This window comes from Pezoporus flaviventris, unplaced genomic scaffold, assembly GCF_033815535.1.
Source record: "Pezoporus flaviventris isolate CSIRO_AGI_PZ_B2104156 unplaced genomic scaffold, CSIRO_AGI_Pfla_v1 ptg000188l, whole genome shotgun sequence".
Lineage (NCBI taxonomy): Eukaryota > Metazoa > Chordata > Aves > Psittaciformes > Psittacidae > Pezoporus > Pezoporus flaviventris.
The window spans coordinates 810,257-819,111 of record NW_026892736.1 but is presented as its reverse complement, the minus strand read 5'-3'; positions in this window follow the sequence as shown (position 1 = coordinate 819,111).

The following is an 8,855-nucleotide window of genomic DNA, read 5'->3' as shown; positions in this document are numbered from 1 at the left end:
GGGTTAAAGCTGTGGGGAGAGCCAGCCTCTTGCACGCCCTCAACGTCTGCACGGCGCCCATTAGTTTTATCTTGGTTTAGCTTCTATTTGGCTGTTGTTGTTTTTAATCATAAAATGACTATTTGTGCAATGCAAACAGCAGAGCCTGCTGTGAGCCACTTAGTGTAGCCCAGAAATGTCACTGTCTGCATTCATGCAGCCTCTCCCATGAGGAGGCAGGCTGGGTTTTCAACACTGAGGCACTGGCCTCGCTCTTCCAGGAAAACGGGATGTCGCTCATCCCTCTTTTTGTTGCCTTGGTTTTCCCTCCTCATTGCTTGGGATTGAGGGTTGCAAAGGTAGGACCAGAGGGCTATGAGATCATGACACTTACTCCTATTAGTACATGCACGCACATTCAAATGTTGAGATAATGCAAACAGCATCAATACAGTGCTGGATGCTGGGATAACCAGAGGATGCCCCAAAGGGAGGATATCCCCTATACAGGTGTACGGGATGTTCTCTGTAGGACAGCCATATCAGAGCCAAACCACCCCACTGCCACTAGGGTTTTGTACAGCCCACCAAGCCTGTACGTTCTCTATTTACTCTCAGACCACATCTGAGCCCAAAGGGACTTGCTCGTGCCCTGCTGTCAACACATTCAAGTTGTCTTTGTGTGTATGAGCTGTGGCTGCTGCTGGGCTGCTCTCCCATCCCCAGACACCTGCTGTCACAGGCAGAGAGGGGTTTTGTCTGCCACTTCCCAAGTGAGCAATAAGAGGCCACTTCTGAACCCTCCGTGGTCGTTACCTGACGTGAACCGGGGCATGGTAACTCAACACAACATAAACCCCAGCAGATGCCAGAGGCCTTCCTCTGCTTTGGCAGAGCTTGCTCTGCAAAGTGAACCCCATGTTGGAGGGACTGGGGGGGCCTAAGCCAAGTTTTTCCATAGCTGTGCTTTCTGTGCTGCTTTCCTGTATGTCATTTGGGAAGGGAGTAAGTTGCTTGGGACCCTGCCCATGGCAGGCGGCTGGAACTGGATGATCTTAAGGTCCTTTCCAACCCTAACTATTCTATGATTCTGGCACTGGGGTGGAAGATGAGGTCTTAGAAATACTGGGAAAGCCCATTTTTCCCCAGATGACAGAAAATACAGAAATCCTCACTTCCCTGGTTTTATTTCTTAACCTGAGCGCTTTTCCTTGGGTTTGAACTGGATGTTTTATTTCAAATCCATGTCACTTCTGTATTTATGGCTTCAAAGAAATTTAAGGAAAAACACCACTTTGATATTAGCCTAAAGACTTTCCTCCCCCCGTGACTTAATCACGATGCTTCACACACAGCCCCTACCTCAAAAATCCCTAAATCACTGCTTGCCAATAATCAGAGAAGACAATAGCAGGGGACTGCTGCCTCCTTACTTTCCCCACTGATTTAATCCATGGTTGTAGACAACGGTTCTTTGAGAGCATTGATCTTAGCGCAACCTCTACTTGCACCTGCAGCTTGGCCAGCCCCTTCCCCACATCCCATAGTGCCCTGGAGATGGTGACACGTTAATCCATGAAACGCCAGCTTCAGAGGGGATGTTTCACCTCGGGGTACCACTGCAGAGGGCTCAGGCACAGAAGGGAGAAGGGCTGGCTGCTGCTGGGGTTTGAATAGAAGGACCCCTTGCCTTCCCAGGGATGGCTGTGCTATCAGCAGGCTCTTGACTCACATTCCCAGGCAGGCATTTCGTTCCAAGCAGACACATGCAATTTTAAAGTACCCCAGACAACATTAATGCTGGCGGCTCATGCAGCTTCAGTGTTGGGAGCACAGGAATTGCTGTCTTTATGAGCAGTAACTGCAGCTTAGAGGTATAACAAGTTGGGTGGAAAACCTCCACAACACAAACAGAGGCAGCAGTCTTCCCATGGTAACCAGCCTGGCAATGGATGGAGAAGGGAAAGGAAATGCCTTGGGGAGTGCTGAGCTGGCAAAATAGCTCTTGGGGTGCAGAGGGTTTGAGATGAGGAAGGTAGAAGTGGTCAGGAGACAGTGGGAGGACCATAAGGAGGCCACCGAAGCAAAACCACATGGGGATGTGTCACTTTGTCTGCTATGGCACAGGCAAGGAAGTAGATGGGAATAAATGCAGAAGGGTGATAAAACCCTGGGAAATTATCTCCATTGTGGTGACAGGACCAGGAGAGACCCATAGCAGCGTGCAAGGGGGGTAACGTTAGAGCCAGCAAAGCCTTTGCAAGGTGGGGATGCTCCTACTCACCCTGCTCACACGCAGCCGTAGCTCCTCGAGGCTTGCAAAGGGCAGCCCCTTGTCCCTTTTATACACGTGCCGAATCAGGTCTGTCTTTGTGCTCTTGTCACACCTTTCTAATGTCAGGAGGGCTAAAAATACTGCAAAGCGCCGCTGAGCAAGGGAACGTGGCTGCTGCCAACCCAAGGCTCTGCAGGCCTGGCACTCCTGCAGAGCATCAGGGCCAGGCTGTATGTACAGGAGGGAGAGGGCAGAGATAAGAGGCTTTCTCTTATCGGCAGCCAGGCTTTGGCAGGGCAGCAGTGGCTGGCTTGTGTCCATCGCCCCTGCCTGGGGAGGGCAGGCGATGGGTTTCAAATCATAGAATCATAGAACAGTTAGGGTTGGAAAGGACCTTAAGACCATCCAGTTCCAACCCCCCTGCCATGGGCAGGGACACCTCACACTAAACCATGGCACCCAAGGCTCTGTCCAACCTGGCCTTGAGCACTGCCAGGGATGGAGCATTCACAACCTCCCTGGGCAACATATTCCAGTGCCCACCACCTTTACAGTAAAGAACTTCTTCCTTATATCCAATCTAAACTTCCCGTTTCAGTTTGAACCTGTTACCCCTTGTCCTGTCACTACAGCCCCTAAGGAAGAGTCCCTCCCCAGCATCCCTATAGGCTTGGGCGTTTCTGTAGGTTGCTCTAAAGTGTTTCTGCCTTGGCTGTGTTTTTCTGGGCACCTTTCAGGATGTTCTTGTAGTGCTTGGAATTTCATCATCCTGGCTTTGCCCTGGTAGGGATGTGAGAAAAGCCAAGAGCAGAGTTACCTGGTGAGTTTTGAGGTTGTCCTCTCTGCTCCTCTACTCTGTAGCACCACTTGGACAGATCTTATGAGGTGCTCACAACACCTTTTCCATCATCTGCATCTGCTCTGAACTTATTGCATCCTTAATTTTCCCAATCTTCTGCAAAATTCCCTTTTCCATTGGCCTGCATCTGCAGGATGGGAAGGGGAGCTCTTGATTCTGGCTTTGCACAACACAGGCTGCTTTGCAGCCCTCATCTTTTACTTATTACACTTGGAAGTCCCCAGTGCTCATCCTGATTAAGAACAATGTCATAAAAGTGACCAAGAACTTCAAATATGGCTGTTGGAATATTGTTCATTATTATTATCTATGTTCCACTAAGTGGCATCATCTCCCTTGTTTCTATTTACTCCTCATAACGCTGTCTCCAAATATTCCAAACTTTCTTCATCAAAAAGACAGGAAATAACAAGAGAGGAAAAATATTTGCCAATGGAATGGATTTGGGGATGGAAAAAGAAGGAGGAAAAGACTTTGGAGAAGATGAGAAACATTGCATTTAAACTCCCCCCAGATCTTAGCTCTCTCCCTTTACCTGGGGTTTGGAAAGCACAGCGTTCGGATGCTGCAGGCTCTCGCTGGCTCCCTTCTTGGTTCAGAGCTGGCTCTGATCTGGATGCAGTGGCCACCACACCCGGCTGCTGGAGAGCACAACGTGTCATTTGGGTCCCGGCAATGAAACCTTTCTAATTAGCAGAAAATGGCTTCAAAATGAAATCTTCACAGCGAGTGGGGTTTGGCAGGCTGGGGCTGGCAAAGGAAGCTCCTGGGTCTTGCGGAAGGAGCACGAGATGCCATAGCTCAAAGATGTTTCCAGTTATGTGTGGCTATTCAGGGGTCTGTTTTGCAATTGGTGGCCCTGTGCTGGTCTCTACCCAATCCAGAGACCTACTGAAACACTGCAAAAGGCTCTGTAAGGCAGAGCACCCCATGGCTAAGGTAGTTTTGGAGCCAAGGTATGAGTTCATGCCTCTAGGCAGACAATCTGGCCATGGTGGGGCCCACTGTCAATGGCACCTTGGTTCTTTAGTCTGGGAAACCAGTGACATCTCACCTAGGTGGTGGTCACCTCCTTCCACTGGCTACAGAAACAGATTTGGCTCAGCCATGTTCACCAATGGATAACTAAGGTGAGGCTGAACTTCAGTCTCCGATATGCAGCAAGGTGTCACTGTCCTTGCTATGGGACTCTCTTGCTAGATGACGATCAAAGGGGGAATTAAAGCTTTTGCAATTGAAATAGAGGGGAAAGCCCCACACCAGACCAAACAGTGATGAGTTGCCATGGCTTGGCAGCTCTATTGACCACCAACCGGAGGCAAAAGGGTTTTGCAGGTGCTGTGTGAAAAGGCAAGACTGTGGGAAGGGTGTGAGACAGAGGGATGAGGCCTTGCTGTGATTGTGTTAGGGGGCTTTTATCAGAGAGACAGGGAAAAGATGAGGGGTGATGGGCACAAGTTACTGCTGGGGAGATTCCAACTGGGCACAGGAGGGAAATGTTTCCCAATGAGAACGGTCAGCCATTGGAATAATCTCGCCATGGAAGTGGTGGATTCCCCAGCGTTAGACACTGTTAATACTGGGCTACACAGGGTGCTGGCACGTCTAGTTTGGGTCATGCTTTGCCTGGAAGGGTTGGACAACATGATTCTTGAAGTCCCTTCCAACCTGGGGTTCTATGATTGAAAATAACACAATGTTGCTTGCTTGGGGATTCAGCACATAATAGAGGATGAACCAGGCGAGCCTGGAGATGGAGCTGGGATCAGAGGTGAGACAGGAGAGGGCAGAGAGGCCTTAGATAACAAAGGCAAATCACAGGGGCAGCCAGTGCAAACAGAATCAGGATACAAGAAGAGTTAGCTTGACCAAGGCAAGGAGCTAAAAATACCCTTGCAGAGAAGTATTTTGCATGGACAATGATGGCTAGTTTTCATCAGAGAAGCCCAACTGAGAAGCTGTGGCAGTAACCCAGTGTGGAGACAAGAGCCTTGATGAGCTGGTGGGCAGGGGAAGGCACTGATTTGAAACGCCAGGTGGGATGGTGCAACTATGCAAGGAAAACTGCCCACGCCAACTAGAAGTTCAATATATTTCCTCCTTGTTGTCCATGTATAACAGGAAAGGCCAATTTCTATACCCATTTGTAGCTGTCAGTGGGTGTTTGCAGATCAGGCCAAGACACATATAGAAAGGGGTTGGAACCAGGTGAGCTTTAAGGTCCCTTCCAACCCAAACCAGCCTGGGATTCTATGGTGCTGATCTAGGGATGCTGGGGAGGGACTCTTCATTAGGGACTGTAGTGATAGGACAAGGGGTAATGGGTTAAAACTTAAACAGGAGAAGTTTAGATTGGATCTAAGGAAGAAGTTCTTTACTGAGAGGGTGCTGAGGCACTGGAATGGGTTGCCCAGGGAAGCTGTGAATGCTCCATCCCTGGCAGTGTTCAAGACCAGGTTGGACAGAGCCTTGGGTGCCATGGTTTAGTGTGAGGTGTCCCTGCCCATGGCAGGGGGTTGGAACTGGATGCTCTTCAGGTCCTTTCCAACCCTAACTATTGTATGATTCTTGTCTAATAGTTGAGCTGTCAACACCTTTGTGGAGAGGAGATAAAACTACCCCGTTGGGTTGGATTTTATCCCCCAGGCCATACCCATTGCTAATACTGCAGAGCAAGGAGAAACTTCAGACAGACAAGTGTTTACCTCTGAACCAGGGCTGATCTCATGCTGTTTGCTTCATCCCTGAGGAGCAATATGGGACTCACAGGGCTGGAGCTGAATGCTGTGCCTGGGAGAGGCACTGGCCATGGGCTCCAGACCAAGGCAGACGGGTCGTGGCAGCAGTTCTGCAGCCTTCTCATGCAGAGTATGGTTGAGAAAGTCATTTTCGTTATGATCTCTTGTTTTACTTGCGAACCCTTCCAGGCTCAGGGTGTCTCTTGGCTCAAAAGCTGGGAGCTGGTTTGGGGTTTGCTTTTTTGCCTGTTTTTTTTTTTCCCCTTTTTTAAAGCACTCAGCAGGAATCCAGGATTTAAGAGACAAGAGGGAATTGCTCATGCTGCAGATACTGGCAGCGAGCGGCTTTTCCAGTTAATTTCCCTGGAAAGAGGGGATGAATACATGGAAATAAAGCAAAGTCTGGATTTGGAACCCCTCCACACAACACCTTCACCTACTCTTAGGTGTGGGTTGGGGTTGGCTTTTCCTACCTTCCTAACCTGGCAGATCCTAAGCCCAGAGCAGGCAGGGAGATCCACAGCTGGTTTGGAAACCAGCAGTGAGCTGTGCTTGAATGAGAGGGTGTCTTTCAGGAGGGAACCCCAACTCAAATCAGAGCATTCAAGAGGGGCTGAGTTCACCCCAGCCACTGAGGAGCTAACATGGGTGTTGTTCTTGCAGCTAAAACCCCTGGTTTAATTTGACTCTGCAGCTCTCCAGTCCCCAAGGGACAGCTCTGGATGCTGCTTATCAATCCATTGCTTGATTTGAAAGTTATCAGCCAAAATGTGTGGGTCAGAGCCACTTTTTACACCTCACCCACAGAGCTGGGGTTAATGTCTGAGGGGTGTATGCTTCTTATGAGAGCATGTAGGGCCAGGCCAAGGGGAATGGCTTGAACCTGCCAGAGGGGAGACTGAGATGAGCTCTTAGGCAGAAGCTCTTCCCTGTGAGGGTGCTGAGGCGCTGGCACAGGGTGCCCAGAGAAGCTGTGGCTGCCCCATCCCTGGCAGTGTTCAAGGCCAGGTTGGACACAGGGGCTTGGAGCAAGCTGCTCTAGTGGAAGGGGTCCCTGCTTGTGGCAGGGGTTGGAGCTGGAGGAGCTTTAAGCTCCCTTCCAACACAAACCATTCCGTGACTGATGTCTATGAAGTTCACAGCAGCCCTGGCTAATGAAGGATTTGTGTTCTTGGGTGGCCTTTGAGAGCATAAGGTTTAAAGAACTAACAAAAAAATGAGACAAACAGGTGGCACTCCAGCGTGTTTTCTGGTTTGGAGGTCTCTCTAACGCTCTATTACAAAGCTGTTTTGTTACAGTATTCATAAAGGTAAGAAATAAGGAGTCCAAAAAAGGAATTGAAAACTGGGGCTCCTGCTTTCTTCTCTGAGGCTGCCAGATAAACCAGGGACACTTGGTGTCTCCTAATCAAATGAGGATCACAGCTAAAAATGACCATGTTCCTCAGTTTCTCTCACTGCATGCTCATCATAGAACCATGGTTTGGGTTGAAAGGACCTTAAGATCATCCACTTCCAACCCCCTGCCACGGGCAGGGATACCTCACCCTACACCACGTCACCCAAGGCTCTGTCCAACCTGCTTACAGGAACTGAAGCTCACAACCTCAGCACATGGGACTCGGTCTCAGGTGGGACCTTTCCCCATTGCTACAGCACAAGGAACACATCTACAGTGCCATAAAAAGACCTCTCGATGGGGGTGAGCTCCTCTCTGGTAGAGCTCATCCATCTGTGCCAGGGAGCTGGAGCTGCTGTGGTGCAAAGGTGTGCTTCAAGGAGCAATACGGGAAACAATGCATCAGGCACGTCTGTCACCAAGTTGCCTCACCTCGTGCATCACTGTCTTTGACGACCTTTTTCAACTGTTTCTGCTTAATGAATAGGTATTTTCTGTGGGCTGGGGAAGAACACAGGCTTTTGACAGCTCCTTTCCATCAGAGTTCCCTTTCCTCTTCTTGTCTCTGGATTTGTTATTTCTTTCAGGTGAATACTTGAACCAGAAATGAGTCAAATCTGTTTTTTTTTTCCTATTTTGATCAAAAGCACAAACCATCCCGCAGAGACCGGGCACATTCTGCTTTCTGAACTCACGGTGCTGGCATCTCACAACAACAACGATGTGTTTGATGAGCCCCTAACAGCACTACAGAGAGCTGTCCCCTTTTGAAGCCCGCTTTCTGGCACCAATCTTACACGAAAATCCTTGAAGCCTGGGCAAGCATTTAATTGACATCACTGAGCTGGCCCGGTGTTGTCGTGCTGAAGCCGTCAGGCTGCTGCAGACAAAGTGAAGGAACAATGTAAGTGACCTTTTTCTTTAGAGGAGGCTGGAGTGATGGGGAAGCACAGCCAAGGGTTAGAGCATAAACCCTCCTTGGGGCACTGCCATGATTTGCTACTCTATAGCAGGTCTTACTGTACAGAGCACATGATCATGGAATCCCAGCCTGGTTTGGGTTGGAAGGGACCTTAAAGCTCCTCCAGCTCCAACCCCTGCCACGGGCAGGGACCCCTTCCACTAGAGCAGCTTGCTCCAAGCCCCTGTGTCCAACCTGGCCTTGAACACTGCCAGGGATGGGGCAGCCACAGCTTCTCTGGGCACCCTGTGCCAGCGCCTCAGCACCCTCACAGGGAAGAGCTTCTGCCTTATCTCTAACCTGAACTTCCCCTGTTTCACTTTAAACCCATCACCCCTTGTCCTATCACTACAGTCCCTGATGAAGGGTCCCACTCCGGCATCCACGATGACCTGTGAGATTTTCTGTTCTCACAATACACAGCAGTAAGGTTGGTTTTGGCTGTGGTTTGTTGGCTGCTGATGTAAAAAGTCCCCACAGCTCAGCTGATGCATAGGGACATGCCAAGATTGCATACAGTTCTGACAGGGTGAATGACTGTCCTTCATCTCCAGTTGCAGGTACCAGTCAGGAACTGGTGCACCATTACACGCTTCATGATTACACAGTATCCCAAAAGATAAGAGATGTTCTGGTATCTAGGG